Consider the following 23,948-nt stretch of genomic DNA (forward strand, 5'->3'; position numbering starts at 1 on the left):
TTTTAGGGCCTGAATTCCTGAGGTACACAATTTTGCTCTCTCCCTCTGACGCTTCCTTCTCACCATGTTGGACAGTGACTGATGTGTGTGTGTGTGAGTCCGTGTTGCAGACTCTGGCCTGTGCATGATGGGCCATCCAGCTCAGCATGAGCCTGATGCTCCAGGCCTGTCAAAATGCCTGCATTGAGAAAGCCCAGCACCAATACAGGGAGCGGGTTCTGTGAAGGTCTGTGAAGCTCCCACACCCTTTGAGGCTGAACATTTTCTGTGTCTTGAGAGAGGGAATATTTAAAGCTCAGCAGCTTTTCCTCTGGTATCCGTACAGAGCCTGAAGGGCATTGGAGGTCACAGGCAGCCACAGAGGTGCCTCATGTGATCTTCTGTGTCCATGTCCCTATGGCCACTACAGCAAATTGATACACATTTAACAGTTAAAAATTACACAAACTTATTATCTTACAGTCCTGGATATCAGAAGTCTACAAAGGGTGTGCAGGACTGAGTTCTTTGTGGAGGCTCTAGAAATAGAGAGAACAGACTCCTGGCTCAATGGTTGAGCATCTGCCTTTGGCTCAGGGCATGATCCTGGGGTCCCAGGATCGAGTCCCACATCGGGCTCCCTGCAGGGAGCCTGCTTCTCCCTATGCCTATGTTTATGCCTCTCTCTGTGTGTCTCTCATGAATAAATAAATAAAATATTTAAAAAAGGAAAAACAAAGAAATGGAGAAAACCCATTTCCTTGTCTTTCCCAGTTTCTAGAAGCCACTTGCTTTGTTTGGCTCATGGCTCCTTCTTCTATCTTCAAAGGCAGGAACCACCATAGCATCTTCATCTCTGTGTTTCTGACCTCTGCTTCCATCATCACATCTTCTTTGCCTCTGACACCCCCGCCTCCCTCTTATAAGGAGCTTTGTGACTGACTACACGGGCCCCCCTGGGTAATCTAAGATAAGATCCCTATCTCAAAATCCTTACTTATTTGCAAAGTCCCTTTCTGGATGTAAAGTAGCATATTCACTGGGGGTTAGGATGTGCACATCCTTAGGGGTGCGTGGGGGAACATTATCCGCCCTCCAAGAAAGGACTAGGTATAGACAGAAGTTCTATCAGACCCCACTACAGCCCAGGATTTCCTGGCCCAGCCCTGCTCCTTTCATGGGATGACTCTCATACAGTTGTTGCTCCACCTTCCAATAAATATCTGCTTTCTGGGGGACCTGAAATGTCACAGTTGATGCTTGCTTGGATGGCCCTGTTGTGTGAATAAAGCCAACAGAAGCCCATGTAGTACATTCACATTACACTTTACCTATAACACTTGACCACTGAGCTTGAGCATGTCTGACACAGCTCCTCTTCCGTATCACCTTAGGGATGAATGGTGAGCCTCTCCAGAGTCTCTCAATGGGGAAGGAAAGAATGGTGTAGTGCAACCAGCACACCATCTTTAGGGTGCAAAAAGAGATATACCATAAGAACTGAGGATCTCTATCCTTTCCCTAGTCATTATTTTTAATTTGTGAAGTTACTGGGAGTCAGGAGGCATCTATTTTTTTTTTATTGGAATTCAATTTGCCAACATATAGCATAACACTCTGTGCTCATCCCATCAAATGCCCCCCTCAGTGCCCGTCACCCAGTCACCTCCACCCCTTGCCTACCTCCCTTTCCACCACCCCTTGTGCGTTTCCAGAGTTAGGAGTCTCTCATGATCTGTCTCCCTTTCTGATATTTCCCACTCATTTTCTCTCCTTTCCCCTTTATTCCCTTTCACTATTTTTTATATTCCCCAAATGAATGAGACCATATAATGTTTGTCCTTCTCCGATTGACTTATTTCACTCAGCATAATACCCTCCAGTTCCAACTACGTCAAAGCAAATGGTGGGTATTTATTGTTTCTAATGGCTGAGGAATATTCAATTGTAGCCATAGACCACATCTTCTTTATCCATTCATCTTCGATGGACACCGAGGCTCCTTCCACAGTTTGGCTATTGTGGACATTGCTGCTAGAAACTACGGGGTGCAGGTGTCCCGGCTTTTCACTGTATCTGTATCTTTGGGGCAAATCCCCAGCAGTGCAATTGCTGGGTCGTAGGGCAGGTCTATTTTTAACTCTTTGAGGAACCTCCACACAGTTCTCCAGAGTGGCTGCACCAGTTCACATTCCCACCAACAGTGCAAGAGGGTTCCCCTTTCTCCACATCCTCTCCAACATTTGTTGTTTCCTGCCTTGTTAATTTTTCAGAAGGCATCTATTATGCAGAAACAGCACACTCATATTTGCAAACTATGTTGGTACCGATTCCTCCTCAATTTCCCCACTCAATCCCATACTGTCTTCTACATTTGACTGACAAGGAAACTAAGGTTTGCCCAGGTATGTCACTTGAGAAAATCCCAGAGTTAGTGAGGTTGGAGGCATTGCTGAGACATACATGGTCTCATTTGGGTTTCCTGGAGCCTGGAGGGCAGTGGGAAGAGGTCCAGCCACCTGAACTTCATGGAGGAGAAACATAAAGCTCAGAGATGCTGAGGGACCTGCCCCTGGTAGCACAGCTGAGATTCCACCCCAAGGCTATTGTCCTTTCTGATATATGGTACTGCCACTTAGACAGTGATGCTGCTAATTTTGCACAAATAACTAGTAATTAATTAGCAATCATCAAAGCCTGAGAGTTTGGAGAAAATAGAAATCAGGAAAGAATAGACTCCACACAGTCCCTGACTTCATTTCATAATGTTTATTTTCCATTCATATGCCACTCAGCATGTCTCATATATTTTTAATGAGAACGTTCTATTAATGCCAATGGGATTGATTTTTAAGGGCGCATTAGGAGCAGCAAAACACGACTACTGTGCAGAATTGACTAAGATCCATTATCCAACCACATTCACTCTGACCTTAACCCTGGCCAGCAGAGAAAAATGGGACATTAGCATGTCTTGAGAACCTTGTATGCCAGCATGGGAGAAGGCCTGAGCCCATGCTGGTTCCGAACATGTGTTCCTTCTGAATAGCCTTGCATGAGGAGCTGACCACAGAGCCAGCCCAGGTTTGGGGAGAGCAAGGAGTCAGAGGGGCTTGCATGGTCCCACGTACTACCCCCAACCCCACTGGACTTGGCATCCCACAAGGCTCGCAGGACACACACAGGGTCTAGGAATGGACTTCAGCTCTGGGTGCACTTTTGCATCAGTTCCCTCATCTGTATACTGGGCATAGTTCCCATACTTAATCTATATGCTTTCAGGGCTGATTAAATGAGTTAATAAATGTGAAACTCTTAAAGCCGTCCTTGGCCTGTACTATGAGCTATAGAAGAGCTAGCTAATGTTATGGGGATTGCTGCTGCTTTTGTTACTAGAAGAAGGAAAGCATTGTCAGATCTATCAGAAGCATGGTACAGATTCTCTAGGTGGTGCTTCAGGTATGTGACAAAGAGGTACTGTACTCAGATAGTCTTCCATAATGGAAGCTTATGATGGGATACAGAAATATTTCTTCACCAGAACTCCTTGGACAGCCCTCTATTTATCTAGAAGCATCAGCAGTAATGTCTATTGTGAAGGGTGCTGAGCTAAAGCCTAACACGCTGTCACTAACTGTCTTGTCTGCTGGTTCTTTTACCTTTGAGGTGTTTGCACCTGTATGGGTTTGAGCAAAGCTGAATGGTTCTGGGAGATAAAAGCATGAGAAGTTTGAGGTTCCATGACTAGAGGAAGAGGCAGCACAGAGGTGTTGCACAAGAGGATGAGGTGAGGGAAGGAGGAAAACAGCAACCACAAAACCTACAGAGAGTGGTGAGCCTAAGGAAGGCTTTGGACAGAACATTTGTAATTTAATGTGTGATTTTAAATGGTTTGAAGTAGAACTTGGGACATAAACCTCTTCCTCTGTCCCTTCCATGAACTCTTTGGTGGAACTAAAATTCATATGGAGAAAATGTTTGCCTTTAATAGTAGTCAAAAATATGTTGGAGAAAACAATGATAAATAAACTGATACCATTAAAAAATAATGACATGGATGTGACAAAATAATTATTCCAACATTGCTCACACCATGGTCACTGGGATAGCTCTTTGGGCAACAGCAAGCTGTACCAAAGTCATATAAACATGTATGTCCTTGAACCCAATTCTATTTCTGGGGATTTGTCCCAAGGAAATAATTTAAAAGAAAAAATTCTGAATTTTGGAAGATATTGAATGTTAATTGCAGAATTAACTTTAATAGGGAAAACAGAAAAAGACTAGATCTCAGAAAAACAGTTAAGTAAGGAATTTTATAACCACTCTATGGAAGCTTAGGTGGTCATTAAAATGGTAATTTTTAAAGCAAAGTGGAAAATGCTTATGATATGGTATTAACTATGGAAAAGAAGGACATATAATTATATTTATACCTTAATAAGTGTGCAGCTATGTTTGGGCCTAAACAAAGATTAGACAGGAATACAGGAAAAATAAGCTAGCTGATGTGTTGAGGGGTGGAATTGTGCATCTGAGTGCTTAAGTTTTTCAAATCTTTTATTCTTTTTTTTAAGATTTATTTATTTGTTTGAGAGACAGAGAGCAGGGATGGGGAGGGAGAAGGCAGAGGGAGAGAGAGAGAGAGAGTCTCAAGCAGACTCCCTGCTGAGCATGGAGCCAGACATGGGGCTCTATCTCACGACCCTGAGATCACGACCTGAGCTGAAACCAAGAGTCAGACGTTTTACCAACTGTGTCACCCCAGAGCTCCTCAAGTCCTTTGTTCTTATTTGAGTGTTGCAGAGCCCTATCTCTCCTCCCTGGCAAGGGGCTAGAGCAGCACATAGTACTCGGTCTCTGGAGGGGCTCTAGAGCCAAGGTGAGGCATGAGATTAGGTGAACATTTCTGGAGCTAGAAGAAGGGGCACCTGGCCTCTGCAGCTGGACCAGTGTGGTTGCAAGGAGAGGAGGCAGCTCTGCAACATCAACTTTAGGAATTCAGACAAGACAGGGACTCCTGGGGGGCTCAGTGGTTGAGCATCTGCGTTCAGCTCAGGGCCTGATCCCGGTCCTGGGATCGAGTCCTGCATCAGGCTCCCTGCAGGGATCCTGCTTCTCCCCCTGCCTGTGTCTCTGCCTCTGTCTATGTATCTCTCATGAATAAATAAATAAAATCTTTTTAAAAAAAAAAAAGGAATCCAGACAAGACAAAATACAAATGACAACACTGACAGAGGCAAAGTGATGGCTGGGGTCTTCTAGAGGGCACACATCTAATGGGAGAGGACCAATTAGAACACAAATCAGAAAGGACTCCATGGCGCTTGGGTTTGAGCTCCCCCAGGTAGCTTTTGGGGAGGGGGTGACCTGCTACTTTGAAGATAAAAGGCAGATTTCCCTGGCTACTCTCTGAGTTGTATCTTCTCCAGGTGAATGTATACAAGGATTACCACCTATGGCATTGCCACAAGCCAGGCATCCCTCTATAATATCCTCAGATTCCTCATTCCAGGTTACTGGGAAGATCAGCAGAGATTAAAGTGAATGGTGCACTCTCCATGCAAAGGGTAGGGGGGTTGATGTAAAACAATGTAAGCTCTCTGGGACAGACACCTGGAGTCAAAGGCTACTGGGAACAGGAGCAAAAGAATATTCTAGAAGCAATGGGACACAGGTGCAGATATCTCTTTGGAGTCCCATCCAAATGTTCAGAGAATGATAGTTGCCATACTGCCAAACAAGCTTAACTCTTTCTTCTATCTTTCTTTCATCTTAAGGGAAGACAGGGCTTGCCCCTTAGACCACTGACTGCCTGCCAACTGGGGAGGATTTTACCCATAAAGGATATTTGGAAACGTCCAGAGGTGTTTTTGGTTGTCACAACTGGAAGGGGGTGCTATGGGCACATGGGCCAGGTTAGTGCCAAATACCTTCTAATGCAGAGGACAGGACCCCATAACAGCCCAGAATGTCAGTAGAACCCAGATTGAGAAACTTTGCTTTAGACCCATCCCACTTATTGGAATGCCCACCAACCATGGCCAAAAATAACTGATGATAATGGTGATTATGGTGGTGGTAGTGGTGATGGTGGTAATGGTGATGTGGTGATGATGACAATGGTGGTGATGGTCGTACTGATGGTGATAGTGATGGGTGATGCTGGTGGTGGTGGTGGTGGTGGTGATCATGGTGGTGATCATGGTGATCATGATGATGGTGGTAATGATGGTGATGGTCATGGTGGTATCATCCTGTACTTACAATGCACATGTAGTTTGTATATATTAATTCATCAGATCCTTCCTACCCAACAAGATGGGCAGAAGTTATTATTCCTATTTTGAAGGTGAGACCATATAGGGTGAGAGAGGGCAGTAATTTGTCTTAGGTCACATAGTGAGCATAAGCCTAAGGCAGAACTGGTTTAGAGTCTTGATGTTTTCTAATTGTAAGCTTTTTCCACTGCATTGATTGAATTCTGTGAATATAAAAAGAAAGAAAGGCCAAATGATGCTCCTAAATCCTGAATTTGTCTCAGGCTTTACACATTAGTGCTGGAGCCAGGATTCCTCATTCCCAGACTATTCTAAACACACACCCCTATAAGACACACAGAGACTCAGAGAGACTGACAAAATATATGTTTCTATGACTGACACCATTGTGAAGTTGGGAATTTGGTTGCTTATCTAATTCTTCTGTGCAATTTATATCAATTAGAAAGCCACATGCAAAGAGCAACATCCACTAACCTCTCTTTTCCTTGTAGTTGATACTCCATAGTAACTATGGATAACTAAAATTTTTACAGACTTATCCCCCAGAATTAAATATGAATTAAATGTAAACTTGGTATTTTCTTTATTTGCCAAAAAAAGACTCAGTTGTGTCTTGGGCATTTGCTGGGAATTGATATGCACTAATTTTCATGAAACCTCACATCGCCAACCACATTTTTCTTGAAAAATACCAAGCATGATGCCCTCAGTCCTCCTCTCCCTGTCCCATTGTCCTCCCTTCCTTTATGAGTGTCACTGACGAAGGTTGGAAACCCAACTGCTTACTAACTGGCTGGAATATAAAGTTGGCATTATGAAATTGGCAGAAATAAAATAATCAAGAATGGCATCCAAATAGCTGGCCCAGATGGCCAAGTTAAATCATCCAGCATTACAGAGCTACAGCATAGAGGAGTCTGAGTGAGAAATGGTGGTGAGAACTGGGGAAGTCTGGCTCAAGTGATTGTGTTGAAGGATGAACTATGGCTCTGGGTGTGTAATATGTCTCTGAATATTGTGTTGTAGTGTCTTTTTAAAAAACTGACATATAACATTATGTAAGCTTCAGCTGCACATGATGATGTGATACATTTATATATTGCAATGCGATAACCACTGCAATTTAGCTCACAGTCTTATCAACACTTGGTCTCTTTTGTCTTCTCGATGATAGCCACCATAACAGGCGTGAGGTGATGTCTCATGGTGTTTTTGATTTGCATTTCCCTGATGTTCATGATATTGATCATCTTTTCATGAACCCATTGGCCATTTCTGTATCTTCTTTTGAGCAATGTCTACTCAAATCCTTGGTCCACTTTTTAATTGGATGGTGTTTTTGGTTTTAAACTTTATGAGTTCTTTCTATATTTTGGATATTTACCTCTTAAGCACAAGTGACAAAAGCAAAAATCAACAAGTGGAACTCCATCAGACAATATGAAAAGGCAACATACAGGCTGAGAGAAAATATTTGCAGATCATCTATCTGTATTACAGGGTCTTGAATCAGGGGTTGGTTATTCTGTGAGTAACAGTTATTTTAATAGGATTGTTCTTCACCCTGAAGACATTAAAACGTTACTGTTTTATTACCATTGATGGGTACTAGAATTCTAGGAGATAGGGGTGGGGTCTGGGATGGGATGAAGCTTTGGGGTACTATTGGATGTCAGCAACATCTAGTAGAGATTCAAAGGCTGCCGGGAGTGCTTCTCTTGAAATTTTTCCCTCTTCTTGGATTTGCTCTGGCAGCAGCACTCAACCCCCTTGCAAGAAGTTCTTTCATCTCATATCTCAAACTGTTGCCCTCCTCTGCCCCTAGTGGGACTGATTCTCCTAACCTGGATGCCCTGAGAAAAACCGAAGAAGTAGACTAGCCACATGAGTAGTGTGTCCACTCTTTAGGTGATCAGCTGTGGCCAAGGGGATGGGTGCCACAATAGGCTGCCCCCTCCAGAGTAAAAATAACCACATAGCACTTCTTCCGTGGCTTATTAATATTCCTAGCATCTACTCATAGGAGCTTTTATTCCCCATCACAACACTAGGAGGCAATCCATGACGAAGTACTCATAAAATCATCCCTCTTCTGAGGATGCAGAACTAAGGCACGGAGAGGTTAAGAGACTTGTCTGAGGGAAGTTGCAAAATTGAGATTAGAATCCAGGCAATTCTGACCCAAAGCCATGCTTTGGATCACCAGTCCACAGCAGGTCTTACTGAATGTTGGAGGGAAGAGGGTGAGAGGCTGCTCCGAAGAGGGTAGATATTCGGAGAAAAGAGGAAGAGTGGTGGGCAACCAAGTACATAAAATCCCTTGTTCTTACCACGCATCACGTGAGGATGGCCTCTGCTCTGTGTGGCTGCACAGGACCGGCACGTGGAGCACCTGGTGGCCAGGACAGCCTTGTAAGTGATAGAGGTCATTGTTTTTTGCATCATCCGTACTTGTTCTAATTTTATTCTCTCTTGGTGTTTGAATAGCTCCTGTGAAAACTGCAAGCATCCGTGCTAAGGAGAAGTGAAAGAGCCAGCTGTGTCCAGGCTCAAACAGGGGAAACCACGTTTGAAGGTGGCGGCAGGATGTAGGAGCAGAGCCCGTACAGAGGAGATCGCGTGCAAGAAGAGCATTTGAGCTTTGGCACAAGGCCACAGTTCCCCAGGTAAAGATTGACCTCTGAGTGCTCCCACTTTCGGGACCCTGCGTCTTGTCTTTTGAGGAAGCTGAGACCCCTCAGGAGATCATAGTGGGCCTTTACATGACCCCAAAGCTAACACTGGTTGGGTGCCTACCCTGGACTGCAGCAGGTCCCAGAGGTAGATGTAGATGTATTTGTTTAAATGAGGGAAAAAGTAAAAGTAAAAAAGTGAAAGCCTGAGGGTAAGGCACACCCCACTTCTGAGGAGAAGGGAAGTTTGAAGCAGCCTGGAGTCCACAAGGCATCCAGAAGGGGCTCCCTGCGGCTTTCCTGAGAACTGACTCAGCCAGACTCCTGCATTTCCAGGCACAGAGGTGTTTTAAGTGCTCCAGGCAGGGGAGGCCTTTCTGTCTGCCCAGCCAGCTCTTCCCAGTGCGACTGGTGAGAACAGGAAACCTGGCTGGCCAGGGAGTGGATGGGGGTGTGTGGGGTAGGAGGGGTGGCTGGACGGGGTGGGGGGTGGGGGCATCTGAACTGGGGTTAGGGCCCTGCTTCTCTTCCCACTTCTTTCTCTTCCTGATCTGCCAGACCGGCTTTGTCCTGTGCTTCTCACCCGCAGTGCATTTGTACTTGGGAGGAAGGTCTTAAAAGAGAGTTACACAATTATGATTGCTTCCTCGGAGCCAGGCGGGGACGAAGCTGATTTACGGGCTCCTTCCCCAGCTCGCACATTCACCGTCCTGCAGCTACACGCGACCCTGCCCAGCACCACACTCGTTTCTGAGCAGACTTCACCCCGTTCAGGAGGCTCTGGACTCTGCATACCAGAGGGATGAAAGGTAGTTTTGATTCCAGTTGTGGAAAGGAAGTGGGGAGGGCAGTTTAATATTCCTGCCAGAGTTCTCTGTAAGATCAGATTTCTGCTTTTTTTTTTTTTAAGAGAGGGAGTTGGGCTCACTCCACTGAACAGTCAAGAAATGGCCATGCTAATTGCTGTTGAAAAGAAGGAGCTGCAATTCACTTTGATGTGAGGTTAATAGATCTTAGTCCTGTTTATCATTCCTTTCCATAGATCAAAACTCAAGCCGTCGCCTCCTCTGGCATTTGCACGTTTCGAGCATTGTGCTTCTCATAGAATCAGATATCCCTTCCCTCAGGCTACTCCAGGTAGGAACTAAAGAGATATGAGGGGAACTTGATCTTCTTATTGTTAAATGTGTCTTGAGTGATTGAAGAAAACCACTTCCTTGGTTCACAGGTTCTGAACCACCAGTTGAAGGCTCGGGATTACTGGGGAGATGTTGGTCAGTCGTCTACCCCTTGATTTCCTCAAGCTCTGCCACTCTTCTCTCCTTAGAAGCATAAGTGCCCTGGCTTCCACCACCAGGCTCAGGTGAGAAATCATGAGGTTCTACCCACTGAAAAGCAAGGCTTTGATCTGTGATAGGCTTTCCTTGATCTAACTGGGTGGCTTATAAACACTGATTAAGCAGCTACTCCGTGCCAGTGCTGCCTCTGGCACAGGGAAAGTGGAGATGGATCAGATTCAGTCCCAACCCTCCCGGGATCCACATTCTGGGGGACAAACAGCTAGCCGATTAATTACAGTGCAGTGTTATAAATGCTTCATCCCAGGAGCACTAATCCTGACCTGGAGATCAGAGAAACTGTGTCTTGAAGGATGAGTAGAAGTTCTCAGATCAAAGGAATGGAGAAGGTACCTGTGAGGGACAGAGAGAGCATAAGGTGAGGAGGGGTCTGAGGATGCTGGGGACCCTTGGGGGACGCAGGGCGGCTTCGTGTGGCAGAGGATGTAAAGAGGCAGCTCATTAGAAAGGGGAGCAGGAGATGCGTCCTGGAGGTCTTACAAATCATGCCAAGGAGTTAGGTTCCATTTTATAAGAATAGAGACCCATCAGAGCGTTTTGAGCAGAGACGTGCAGGACCATCTGTGTGAAAGCAGTGAAGGCAGGAAGACTTGTCAGAAGCTGCAGTTCGGAGGAAGAATCCTGAGAACTTCAGAATGGCAGCAGAACAGAGAATAGAGATGAGGCGAAGATTCTCCAAGCATTTTGAAGATATTTTGGGGAAAACAGAGATTTAAAAAAATCTGAGTTTAAACATTAGTTTTACCACTTCCTGCCCAATTGATATTGGCCAAGACTCTATGATTCAATTTTCTTGAGCTCTACAATATGGATAGTAATCATAATATCTGCCTCATAGATTGAATGTTGTGTGGAGGCCATGAGAGAGCTCTGCATAGACTATCAAATACAGCCAAGGGCCTCAGCCACTGGGCTCTGAAGTCATTGCTGGTTTGTCCCTGGCTCTGCCTCGCTGGGGCTACTGCCAGGGTCCACAGGGGAGCTTGTTCACAGGAGACACAAGTCTTGGACATCTGACTTTGGCCTTGCTGAGTCTCACTTGGACTGGCTGGGGCCGAGAACATTTCTATGCATCCCTCCCTCTCTCCCCTTTATATGGGTCAGAGGCTTGCATGGTTCCCACCCTTGCCCAGCCTTCCCCACTCTCTTCACAGGTGGCTTAACTAATGAAATCCTTGCGTATTCAATCCCATTCTGGCACCGCCTCTCAGAGAATCTGGACTGAGGTAAATTGTAAACTCTATCGCAGAGCAACCCAATTACCCACAAATTGATGAATGCTCAGGCAAATTGTTCTATATTCACAGGATGGAATATTATTCATTCATAAAAAGAAGGGAAGTACTCACACATGCTACAACATAGATTGGCCTGAAAACACAAGAAATCCATATGCTGAGTGAGAGACGTCAGCCATGTACTAAACTGTCACATTGGTACGAAATATTCAAAATAGGCAAATTCATAGAAATGGAAAGAAGACCAGCAATTGCCAGGGGCTGGGAAGAAGGGGAAATGAGGTTATTCTGGAGAGTGGACATTCTGGAGATTGGACATTTATTGGGAAGTTTATTTTAGCTCCAGTTGTGGCGATTGTGTCACATGCTAAGTACACTAAATACCACTGATTTGTGTACCTTAAGACGGTTAAAATGGTGATTTTTATGTTACGTGTATGTTTTCACAACTAAAAAGCCCTCGATGCAGGTGTTAGGTACATTATTACTACAACAGTAGTTCTTCTCCATTGGCATTCCTCACCCCCAGCTCCTCGATCCTTTCTTTCCTGGCTTCCTCTCCCCACCAATCCATTGAAACTCCTTCACTAAACTTCCCAACCCCCTGGTTACTCCTCACGCTGGTTTTCCAGAAGAAATCTTCTCTGATGCCTCTGACAGCAATCCCTCCTCCTTTCTCCTGGTGTTGTCTCGTGCCCCCTTTTGCTCTGGTTTTGCTCGTTTCCCTATTCCTTTTAAACCTTGGAGGTCCTAGGGTTGGTCTCAATCCATGCTCAAAAAATGATGATGCCTCCAGAAGTACGACTCAGCCTCACATGCTCACTTGAGTTTCAGTGTCCTCCTGGAATGGAGATCACCGGGATGCTTTCCGGCCTCCCTACCCATCCCACTGAGTGTCACCATTAAACATGCACTGGGTTTCTCTTTGGTCTCACCCCTCTCTCTCTCAACCTCCAAATCAACTTTGCCTAGAGTTTGTTCAAAGCTACAGACTGGAAAAAAAAAAAAAAAGCTACAGACTGTTCGTGTGGTTTAAGCCCACGCTGCTACACCCTCTCGGCACTGTTCCTGCTGAGATGCTCCCTGCCATTAACCTAGACTGCACAACAGCCTCTTGCTGGTCTTCGTGCCTTCCCTGCCTCCTCTTTCCAAAATATCCTTTTTGTTGCTGCTAACATAATTTTCAGCAATGGAAACATGACCACTCACTGCCCAGTGTGGAATTCTTTAGGGACCCCATGTGCATCTTCTATAACATGACTCTAGAGTCCTGCAGGAGTCACAAGGTGACTTCTCACCCTCCCACACAGGCTGCCCTGCCCTTCCTTCTGGACCAGAGAGTCTCAGCCTGGGCTGCATATGAGATCACATGGGGAAGATGGCTGAGCATCCCTGACTGGAGATTCCAGGCTGGGGCCCCAGACACTGTTTTATTTTGTTTGTTGAAGCTTCCAGATCCTGTCAATGTGCATCCAGGGGTGACCACAACTTGAACCAGCCTTACACCAGAGGTGTAGAGACCCTAGGTCCCCAAGATGCAGAGAAGGAATCAAGGTAGGCAGCCTTCCATCCCCCATCCTGTCATGATGTTTTATTTTTTTTTAAGATTTTATTTATTTATTCATGATAGAGAGAGAGAGAGAGAGGCAGAGACACAGGCAGAGGGAGAAGCAGGCTCCATGCACCGGGAGCCCGACGTGGGACTCGATCCCGGGTCTCCAGGATCGCGCCCTGGGCCAAAGGCAGGCGCCAAACCGCTGCGCCACCCAGGGATCCCTGTCATGATGTTTTAAAGACAGAGTTTACCACCAGTTGTGTAGCAAAGATTCCTGGAAACTTTCCCTGGGCCCTGCTGAGATGAAAACTTGTTTCCTCCCTACCTGCTGGAGAGGGGAGGGCATGGAGTCTTCAGTGTGTGAGTGGAACAGAGAGTCTCAGGTTCTTTAGGAGCAGCCGGGTGGCACAGGGAAGGGTGGAGGCTGACTCCAGCAAGAACCACCTGTCACTTGCCACCACTCTTACATGCCTGGCTGTGAGAGTTTGCTGGGGCTGCAGTAACAGACCGTCACGAACTAGCTGGCTTCAGTAGAAGCCAGCGTTCCACGTGGGGGCACGGTTGGTTCTTTCCAAGGGCAATGAGAAAGATTCTGCCCCATGCCTCTCTCTCTCAGCCTCTGGAGGTTTGCTGGCCATGTTTGGCAGTCTTCTCTGGTAGTTCATGCCCTAGCTAGGACACATCACCCTGATCCCTGCTTTCATTGTCATGTGCAGTTCTCCCCAGGAGCCTGTGTCCAGAATACCCCTTTTTATAAAGAGCCCAGTCATTGGATTAAGGGTCCAACCAACTCCGCTATGACCTTCTCTTAACCAACTGCATCTGTAATGACCCTTTTTCCTAACAGGGTCACATTCTGAGATACTTGTGGTCAGGACCTCGCCATCTGAATTTAGGGGGTGACACAATTTAGCAGGGAGGTCAAAGTTTTGCCTAACTGATGCCTAAGGAAGTGAGTCACCGCTCCTCTCTGCCCACCCAAAGCAACTCGGACCTGAGACAAGAAAGGAGAGAGAGAGAGACCACGTCTGCACCACATCCCAATCCCCAAGCCGCCTTAATTTCCTTTTAACCCCTCACACCCTGTCTCCATCCCAGTTGCCAGTTTTAAACCTTGCTTTTATTCACCTTATTACGGGCCTAGCTACAGAGCAGATGTATCTTCTCATCTGCGATGGAGAAGCTGAACTAAAAGCCCTTTTATGGATCTGCCATTTCATTATTCAAATCTGATTTACAAGAATAGCTGGAAGAAACTGGGAGAACTCGCAGTTTAGTGAAGAGTTAAAAACAGCAAATAACATCTGGAACAGCCACCCTGAAACTAAGTCGGCTGAAGACATGGAGAACGAGTTTTCTCTTCTGCCCCGCCTGCCTCTCCATCCATGTTTCCCCATCTCCAGGGCGTTGGGAAGACGTCCACTGCCCTCCTGCAGGCTCTCAGCCTGGGCATAGGGACATTCTTTGTCGCGGGGTTGTCCTCCGCATTGCGGGACACCTCGCAGCATCCCCAGTCTCCTCCACGAGATGCCGGTGGTGTCTGCAGACACTGCCAAACGTCCTATGAAGGGCACAATGGTCCCCAGTTGAGACCCACTGTCGTACAACATGCAAAAGCACCTTGCAACTCTGAAACGCTATGCGGTGTGTGGAAATATTTCAAGTGTCACGTTCCAACAGCTGAGTGGTCCGTCCTTCTTCCACATCATAGATGGCGAAATAGGGCCAGCTGCTGGATGAGCTGCTTCAGGTCTCACTGCAGATCTGTCACAGCCCGTGTGCCTTAGATGACACTGTAATCACCGAAAGCTTCTCCTCTAAGGGGTTTCCATCGTTGTCTCCCATAGGAAAGGGTGCTATTCCCGAGTCACCACCAGAGGACGTCTCCGAGGGTTCCCCATGCTCGTGCCCCTGCTTGCTGAGACCTGAAGCTCTCACAGCTCTTCATGCAGAGGCTGCTGGCCTGGGTCTCACAGACTCTCATGAGGTGCCTGGAAGACTATCATGCAAACCCATGTGTTTGCAAAGGAGGCAGCCCGTCCTTCCTGGCGAGCGTTTATTTCAGGTCACGTTCTCCTTGCAGGGGCATGCACAGCTCCTCAGGGCAGATCCCCGTGCTTCAACGGCATAAAACGCAGTGTGTGAATGAGGTCCCCCTCCTCCGTCCCCACTGCGGTCACAGGGGCTGATCTTACTCAGCCTGCCAATCGTGGGAAGCTTAGTTAATCTCATTAAACGAAGCCAGTGCTCTCCCTTCTCCATCAAGGAATGGTTTTAATGGCCCAACAAAGGGTTCAGCCCAGTGCACCATGAATTTAAGATGATGTCCCACGTTGGGTTAACCGAACTCTCCTGCCAGCAGAGCTGATGCCATCTGCCCATTTATTGACAGCCTTGTCAGCAAAAATCTGGAGTCTGAGGGTTGGCAGGCAGCCAATTTGCCTTCCACTGTCTCTCCAGCGTCTCAGTAACAGATGTTGTGCCTCATGCCTGGAGCTGCTGTTGGCAAATTGCTGCATGCTCATGTTATTTATCAGGGGTGGAGGGAGGGCAGGAAGGGATACATGTTTTCCAGGAAGGAATTTGTATTCCTTTCCAGGTTCTTTCTCTGCAGACTTAAATTTTTTTTTTCACTTGAAACTGACTTTCTAAAAGGTGAAGTAATCATCTTATAATTCAATACACATATATACATATATGTGTATACATATATAAATGTATATATATATTCAAACCCATGTAACCCTCCTGCCAAACCAGGAGTTATGAAAGTTACATGATCAGGGGCCACGAGCCATTCCCCTGACAATGTGCCTGTCCTCAAGAGATGCTTTTTAGTTACACTGTTCTGCAAAAGCCACTGAATTGGGAGGCTTGTTCCCGGATAACACCTGACTCATCAGGAGATCTTATCTCTCATCAGCAGACATCGATCAGGGTGTCAGGGTGTTGTGTACTGAATGAAGGGAGTCAGGCGTGACTCAGTGAAGAGGTTTGGTATGTTCCTGATAGAGGACATATTCCTGGAGATACTTTTCCCTCTAAAGGAGGAAGCAGGAGGAGAACGGGATTAAGAAACGGATTGCAGCTCCTATGTGGAGCCCGGTGCCCATGTCCTGAGCGGGCGCTCCTGTTGGGCGAGACTTACGAAAGTCGTCTTCTCGGGAGCTTCCCGGTGCGGGTTCACTCAGCTGTAACAAAGGGAGTCTTGGATCCAGGCTGGGCCCTGGGGGGCACGAGAAGCCTCATACCGCACCTAGGTATCCACGGGCAAGCAGCAAGACGGTGCCAGCTGCTGTCTTGCGTCTGGTGCCCCCTCTGCTTCTCTGAGACAAGTGTCACTGTCTTCAGATGAGCCGGTCTCATGCACAAATGAGACAATGGAAGCCTGATGCGTTGAGTGCAAAGCGCATGTGACGGTAAGCCCCAGACCAACTGGAGAATGCATAATTTACACGGTCGGCTCTAGCACCGACGCAGGAGTACTGCTAGTCGTGTTTGGCATTCGTATTGTGCTTTGCAGCTGGCACGCTGGCCTCAGATGCATTTTCTTATCCACTGGAAGGCTTTCTTTCCTGCCGATGTCTGGGCTGGACTCTGCATTCTGGCGCTGACTTCGGCTCAGGACAATGGCTTGGTTCTGTGTTCTCAGGAATGCCCCTGAGACTGTGACAGGAGACCAGACGCTCAGGCAGCAGGGCTGACCTGGAGAAGGTCGGATCTGGAGAGGGGACCTTCAGATCAGAGATGGCTGGCATCACAGCTGGGGGCACCCCTTTCCTTGACAGATAAGGGCCACATGGACTCTAGGACAATGTTGCCTTGTGCACCCCCTCTCCCCCCAAAGTGGGGGCTTTAGAGCACAACTGAGGGTGAGGCCATGGGGGATGAGCAGAGGCTGCTGTTGACTCCAGGGACTCTGGTGGCACCGGGGGCTGTGTGCAAAGAGCAGGGACAGGCATCTTTGCCACCGAGGAAGTAGCCTTTTCCACTCACACCCTTTTAATCTACCAAATACCCACTGTTCCCAGTATGGTGAAGCATTAGAGGATGCATTTGCAGGTTTATGGAAGCAGCTGCTGGCCAGGCTGGGAACCTGGGGCTGTGTGGCCTTGTCTGTCCGGTCTTTGTGAGCTTTGGGGAAGGGTCTCCAGGACACCGGGCAAACCAGTGACCAGACCTGGCTGTTGCCCTACCTGGGCCTCCCGGGAGACTGAACAGTATGGTTTCTGTGGCTTCCTCCATCTCAGCCTCTGCTAGACTCTGCCTCTACTCCCTTGGCACCTGGCAGCAGATAGGAGCCCACCCTCTCCTCGGACCCCACGCCAGAGCCACCAGCACTTCATTCTCTATTCAACCCCCTAGCACTCATCTTTCTGCACCTTAATACCTGCTCTGAGAAGCAGGAGTTGCCTGGCAGGCAGCCAGTGACCCCTCTTCTGCTCCCCTTCCTCTCCTGTTCCACCTGCCAGGGCAGGAAGGGCTGTGGACCCTGCCCCTGTATTGGGGATCCTCCCTTCATTCTCTGTATGCTGCCAAATGGCTCTCTGCAGGGACACATCCCAACATGTACCAAACCAACAACCTCCCACGACCTGGCATTGACAGTGAATGAGGGAGGGGCACCTTGGTGGCTCAGTCAGTGAAGCATCTGCCTTCAGCTCAGGTCATGATCTTGGGGTCCTGGGATGAGTCCTGCATCAGGCTCCCTGCTGAGCAGGGAGTCTGCTTCTCCCTTTGTCTGTCTGCCTTTGTCTGCCCACAACCACCACCACCCCTACCTCTATGCCTGTGTTCTCTCTCTTGCTCTTTCTCAAATAAATAAATAAATAAATAAATAAATAAATAAATAAAATCTTTAAAAAGAAAAAAAGAAAGTAAACAACAACAACAACAAAAAGTAAACGAGGGAAACAATTCAAGTTAACTTGATGCCAGTGCAAATTAACTTGAAGCCCTGGGGGTGGTGAGGGTTGCCCCATTTGGAAAGGGCACTGATGCTCAGGCCCCATGTGCTAATGTCACATCTCCCAAGTTTTCAAGAAAAGCCACACATTCTAACTTTTGTATGAAATCTTTGGAATTTTCACAGACTGGTAACAAATCCCAAGTTTTCTTAAGCACCAAACAAACCATGTCTGCTGGTGTGTAAGGCCTGGGGCTGTCTGTGTGATGGCTGCCCTAAATGTGTGGGAATAAAGCTATAAACAAGCCCCTTTGGGGGCTGGTTGAGGTCATGGAACTGTGCGTGGTAGCTCCATTCAAAGAATTCCTTCTCAAGGTTCTGAGCTCCTCTGGGGGTCTCATCTTGGTCTGTGTTCTTGGGGGACAGCTGAGGCCTTTCAGTGCAGCAACCACCAGAAGGAAACCAATTCGTGGATAAAGAGACTGTTCTCGGCCCAGCCTTGCCCAGGTTGGATATATGATCTAAGTGTATTTGTTTTCTCTGCTGCATAACAAATTACCATAAACTTTGAGGCTTAAAACAATGCAGGTTTGCTGTTGTACAGCCTGGAGTCAGTGGCATGGCACAGGTTAGCTGGGTGCACAGCTCAGAGTCTCAGCAGCACTTGGCTAGGGCTCAGGGTCCTCTTCCAAGGTCACTCAGGTGGTTGGCAAAATTAATTTCCTTGTGGCTGTAGGACTGAGGTCCTCAGCTCCTTTAAGAATGTTCTCTGCCATGTGGTCCTGTCTGCAACATGGCGGTGTTTCTTCAGGGTAGATCAGAGAATCTCTCTGTCTTTGAATCTCCAATTTCATTTAGGACTCAACTGATTGGGACAGACCCACCCAGGGTAATCTCCCTTTGAATTAAGTCAAAATCAACTGATTAGAGACCTTCATTATATCTAAGAGATTCCTTTGCCTTTGCCCTCACCCACATATAGCACAGTCCAACCACAAAAGTGATGCCCATCATGTGAACAGTCCCCCCACCCTCAGAGGAGAGGATTAAAGAGTCATATCCACCAGGCAGCGGGAATGTGGGGGACTGTGTCAGAATTCTGCCTATCATAGTTGGAAAGACTTTTCTCTCTAATTTTAATTATCCATTAAGTTAAAACTAGGCTAGATGACTTTTTTACATCAGCTTTTTAGATCTAAGATGTGATAGTGTGATCTCGAAGAATACATTGGACTATAATATGCTCCCTTGGAAGAGCCACAGAGATGAACTGGGGTTGGCAAGGTAATTCTAAAACAAATCTGGTGTTTCATTCAACCCTGGGTTTGCTCAGTTCTTGGACAGATGAAATCTAAGGCACATAAAAGGTTCATGAATAACGAGGCATTAGAGCCTTCTCCTCAGTTGTATTGATCCAGATCATTAAGAGTTGGTTTTTCACAGAGATTCAACTGAATCATAAACCTGATTGCTTCCGGATCAGTGTTTGTGTGATGAGAGCGAACAGTTTCATGAGAAAGTCGGGTCACCATTTTGAAGACTCAAGTCCCCTCCTTGTGCATCTCACCCTCCTGAAAGAAGGAGTGAAGGCTGCGGCACCAGGGGAATCACTTGTCCTGTCTCTGCTTTTTGCTGTGTGCTCTCTCCCTGACCTACCCATCTCTCTGGTTGCTCGGGGGGAGAGATACACTTACACTCTGGCAACAGCTTGGAAAAGATACACTTCCACTCGTGTGCAAGACCTCCAGACCACAGAAACATCAAGGCAGGAGGGGGAAAGCAGTGCTGTCTGACTCTAGAGAAGAGAGTATGCATTAATGTTGGCATCCTCAGAAAGATGGGCTCACATGTGCTGAAGAACAATCAATCTACCAGCAGCCAAATTTCTCTATGAAATCCACAGAAGCTCATTTCTTAAGAATAAGGCAAGCCTGGGACTCCTGCTCTCTGCTGTTCAAGAGCAAAAGAGGGGAAAGCCTTGCTGAAGCCTGCAGCCAGTCTGTGAGGAACACTGATCTTTCAAGATTTCTGTTTCTACAAGGATGTCCTAAAGATTCAGGAAAGTCCATCTCTCTAAAATCTGCAGGCTAGTGTGAAGACCTTTTGTGATAGAAAGGAAAGTTTGGGAATCTTCTAGAAAGGCTTGCTAACTTCATAAAGAAAAATGCTCTTTGGGGAATTTTAAAAAATACAGGATTGGCTGCTCTTTCCTTCCATAATATTTGACTATGGCTCATCCTGAGTTTGTTGGGAATTACATATAGTTTGTATAGGAAAGTTACCTGGTGGGCTCTTTAGTTAATCAGGAAAATGTTCCAGATTTGAAAAAGCAAGGAAACAAACCCGAAAACACAGAACAAAAAATCAACAAGTACAATAACAAAACCCTCTTTTTCCTTCCAAACTCTTATCCCATCTTCTGTCCTAAGGAGGGCCCTTAAACCAAGTCCAGTGTTTGAGGTTGGCAGCAAATCTTTGCCAAGATCCTTTTGACATCAATGAAATCAGAGGATATGACTTACTGGCCTAAATCTTCTCCAAGCACAAGTTAATTAACAGTCTTACTATATACTCTGTAATTATAAGTTTTGCCTAAGTCTCAAAATTTTAAGTATATAAAGATATATTTAATCAGTCTGGTGCATTAGCATTTAACGGAGAGCAGCTCTCTTCTGATGGACTGAGCACCAGATAAGTTAGCAAAGCTGCTCTGTTTCCAGGTTTCCTTGGAAGCGGATTCTGTGTGCACTGTGATGCTGCAGGCTCCACCTGAACCATCCCTGGCCTCATTTCCAATAACTATAAAAGAAAGGGAGTTGAATTTGACTGTCTGTTTTTAAACTCTGCTCCCTGGTATCTTAGGGCTCTATGGAGATGATCAGAAGCCCACAATTGAGGAAGGGGGAATGAAGGAAACGGCAAAGTCTTTGTCCATTTGGGCTGCTATAGCAACATGCCACACACCTGTTGGCTTGTAAGCCACAGAAATTTTCTCCTCACGGTCCTGGAGACCAGAAGCTCGGGGTCAAGGTGCCAGACTATTGGGTAAGAGCTCTTTCATGGCTCACAGATGTCTATTTTTACCCTCATATGGCAGAAGGGGCAAGGGAGCTCTTCACAAGGATGCTAATCCCATCATCAGGGCTCCGCTCTCATCATCAAATCACCCACAAAGGCCCTCCTCCTAATACCATCACCTTTGAGGGGTAGGTTTCAATCTATGAATTTTAGGATGACACAAACAGACCACAGCAGGTGGATATTTTAGTTTAGAAAATGCTTTACGCCTCTTTCTATAGGAGGAATTGCATTGACGTTGGGTGTGGCCTTATAATTTGCCTTGTCCGGTGGGATTTGTGTGGAAGTACCTGTGTGCCCATTGCCAGTTATGGGAAGAGACTTTAAGAGGTGTCTCATGTCTCTCATTTAGCCTCTTACCTTGATGCTCTGTACCATGAGGACATTATGTCCCGGGTAGGAGGTGCTCCTTCAGTCTAGTCTGACAGTGAGAACACATGGAGAGCAAAATTCTAAACCTATCTTCCTACTTGGAACAGATCCCTGGCAGCCACCCCGCAGACCTGTGAGCAAGAACTAAACACTTGTGGTGGTTACACAGAATTGCTACTGCAAAATCTGCTCTTACAGGGATCCCATGAGCTGCCTCTATGTCCCCAAGTCTATGTTCAAGTACTGAAACTCTACCATTACTGTTGTACATATCAGCTTCCTCCTAAGAACTTATGTGAAGGAAGGAAACTTCTGCTAAACATCCCAAACAAAACACCAGCTGCATTACATTATTTTTTGAAGCTTTTCTCGACTCATGATTTTAATATTTTGTCATTTTAAAAATATACATTTCTGATCATGGTTAATTTTTATTTCTACTGTTGCAAAATAAACAATAAAATAAAACCCAGACCTCAGCAAGTTAAAGAAATCATGATGTTGAAGACTGTCTCTAACATTTTAGGTTCTTATTTTTATCACCACTTTCCAGAAATGAAATTGACAAAACCATGTAGGTATCAGTTCAGCCAGGTGGTTCATGGTAGACTTGTTTTTTTTTAAATGCTTCTTCCAGCTCTGATGTTAGCAGTCGATATATTGTCATCTGGTCCAGAAGGAGTTTTCTACAGATCTGGAGAGCAGAACAAGAGCTTGGAGATAGCTCAAGGTTGGTCACGTGTACAGTGTGCAGTGAAGTCTGACCCTGAAGCAGGCAGCCCGCAGCCGTGGCAGCGTCCCAGCCCGGCCCCCATGGGAAGCGGCCAAGTCCTGGCGTTAACGCCCTGCTCCTCATTCCCTCCCCAGCTGGCAGTCTGTCCTGCCAGCAGACCTTGTGCAGGGTGGACTTTTCTGACCCATTATTCCCTCCTCAAAAGTTAACCTTTCTGTGTCCTATTTAATCAGGGTCCTGAAAGCTGCAATCATATCTAATAAATAAATTGAGGCCAAGCTTTTAAAGGCAATGCCAGGTTGAGATGTTCACTTCTCCAGAATAGTCTCCTAGGATTTTCCAGCATTTTGGTCCAAAGAAATGAATGATGCTGTGTGTTTCAGATATCATGGGAAGTCTGTTTAGATCTGTGTACCAATTTCAAGCACTGGCTCTGGTGGGTCACCTGCATGCCTGATGCCACCCTCCTCCTCCCCCAGCCTCTGTGAGGCCATTCACTTGCGAGGACGTGCTCCACAGACAGCTTGCTCTGCAAGTTACTGCCTAAAAATACTCCCGCTCTGTGGCCGATCAGTTCCTCTCAAATGACCCCAGTTACCTCATCAGTGAAAAGAATAGATTGGACGAGATAAGAGGTATTTTTTTTCCTTTGCTACTTCCCTATCTCATGTAAGCCCATTCGTTTTTTAAGCATGTTCTTAAATTATTTTAGTAATTATATTTTGAAAATATAAATAATATGCACAAGGAATTATTTAACAGATCCTTTGCATCCACTAGTTAGTTTGAACAGATGTTGATTTATGTCTTCATATTTGCTCTGGGTCTTTCTTATTTAAGTCACAAACTGGTTCTCAAAATGTTAAAAAAAAATGAGAAAATGGCCCTTTTATTATTTTTTGTTTTTGTTTTTGTTTTTTAAATGGCCCTTTTAAAATCAAGGAATTATGGTAGGTTAAGGAGGCAATCAAATATACATTAATAAGTAATTATGAAAATTAGAACATTGCCTGTGAAAATCAGTGGAAGCATGCCGAATCTATAATCAGAAAAAAATAATGTTAAATGCTTTCTTCATTTACCAGGAAGAAAATACACTCTAGGAAAGCAAACGAATAATCAAAGAGCTATGAGGAGAGGAACTGATGCAGATAAACCAGAAATAAGCAAATCAGGGAAGGGATAACACATGTCCTAGGAAGAGATTATATAAAATGAATGAACTCATCCTGAGTATTAAAAAATGTGGGCACCTGCCCAGGTATGAAGCAACTCAAATGGTGATCCCAATATCTACCAAAGATAACAGCCAAAAGCTGGTGGTATAGCAGGGAGCACAGTTGCCTGCCGGAGCTAACAACCCAGACACACTTGTTGCAAAGCAAATTCATAGCATTCATATATATGTAATATAGTCTTATTGGGTTCAAGAATGTGTTAAAAGAACAATGCATGACCAAGAAGGGATTCATCCATAAACGGAAGCCAAATCCTTAGGGAATATATTAATAAATATGTAACAATAGATAATGTAAGAAAAACAATTGTCTCAAGGTATTCTCAAAATGTATTTAACATCACATGGATGAACTAGGGTGATAGTCAGCTAAATGAAAGAAGCCAACCAGAAAGGACAAATACCGTTATGATTCCACATAACTAAGGTACCTAGAGCAGTCAAATTCAGAGACAGGAAGTAGCATGGTGGTTGCAGGTGGGGGGTGGGGGGGGCTGGAGGGTGGGTGAGGGTTCTTGTTTAATGGGGACAGGGTT

This window comes from Vulpes lagopus, chromosome 4 (genome assembly GCF_018345385.1).
Source record: "Vulpes lagopus strain Blue_001 chromosome 4, ASM1834538v1, whole genome shotgun sequence".
Lineage (NCBI taxonomy): Eukaryota > Metazoa > Chordata > Mammalia > Carnivora > Canidae > Vulpes > Vulpes lagopus.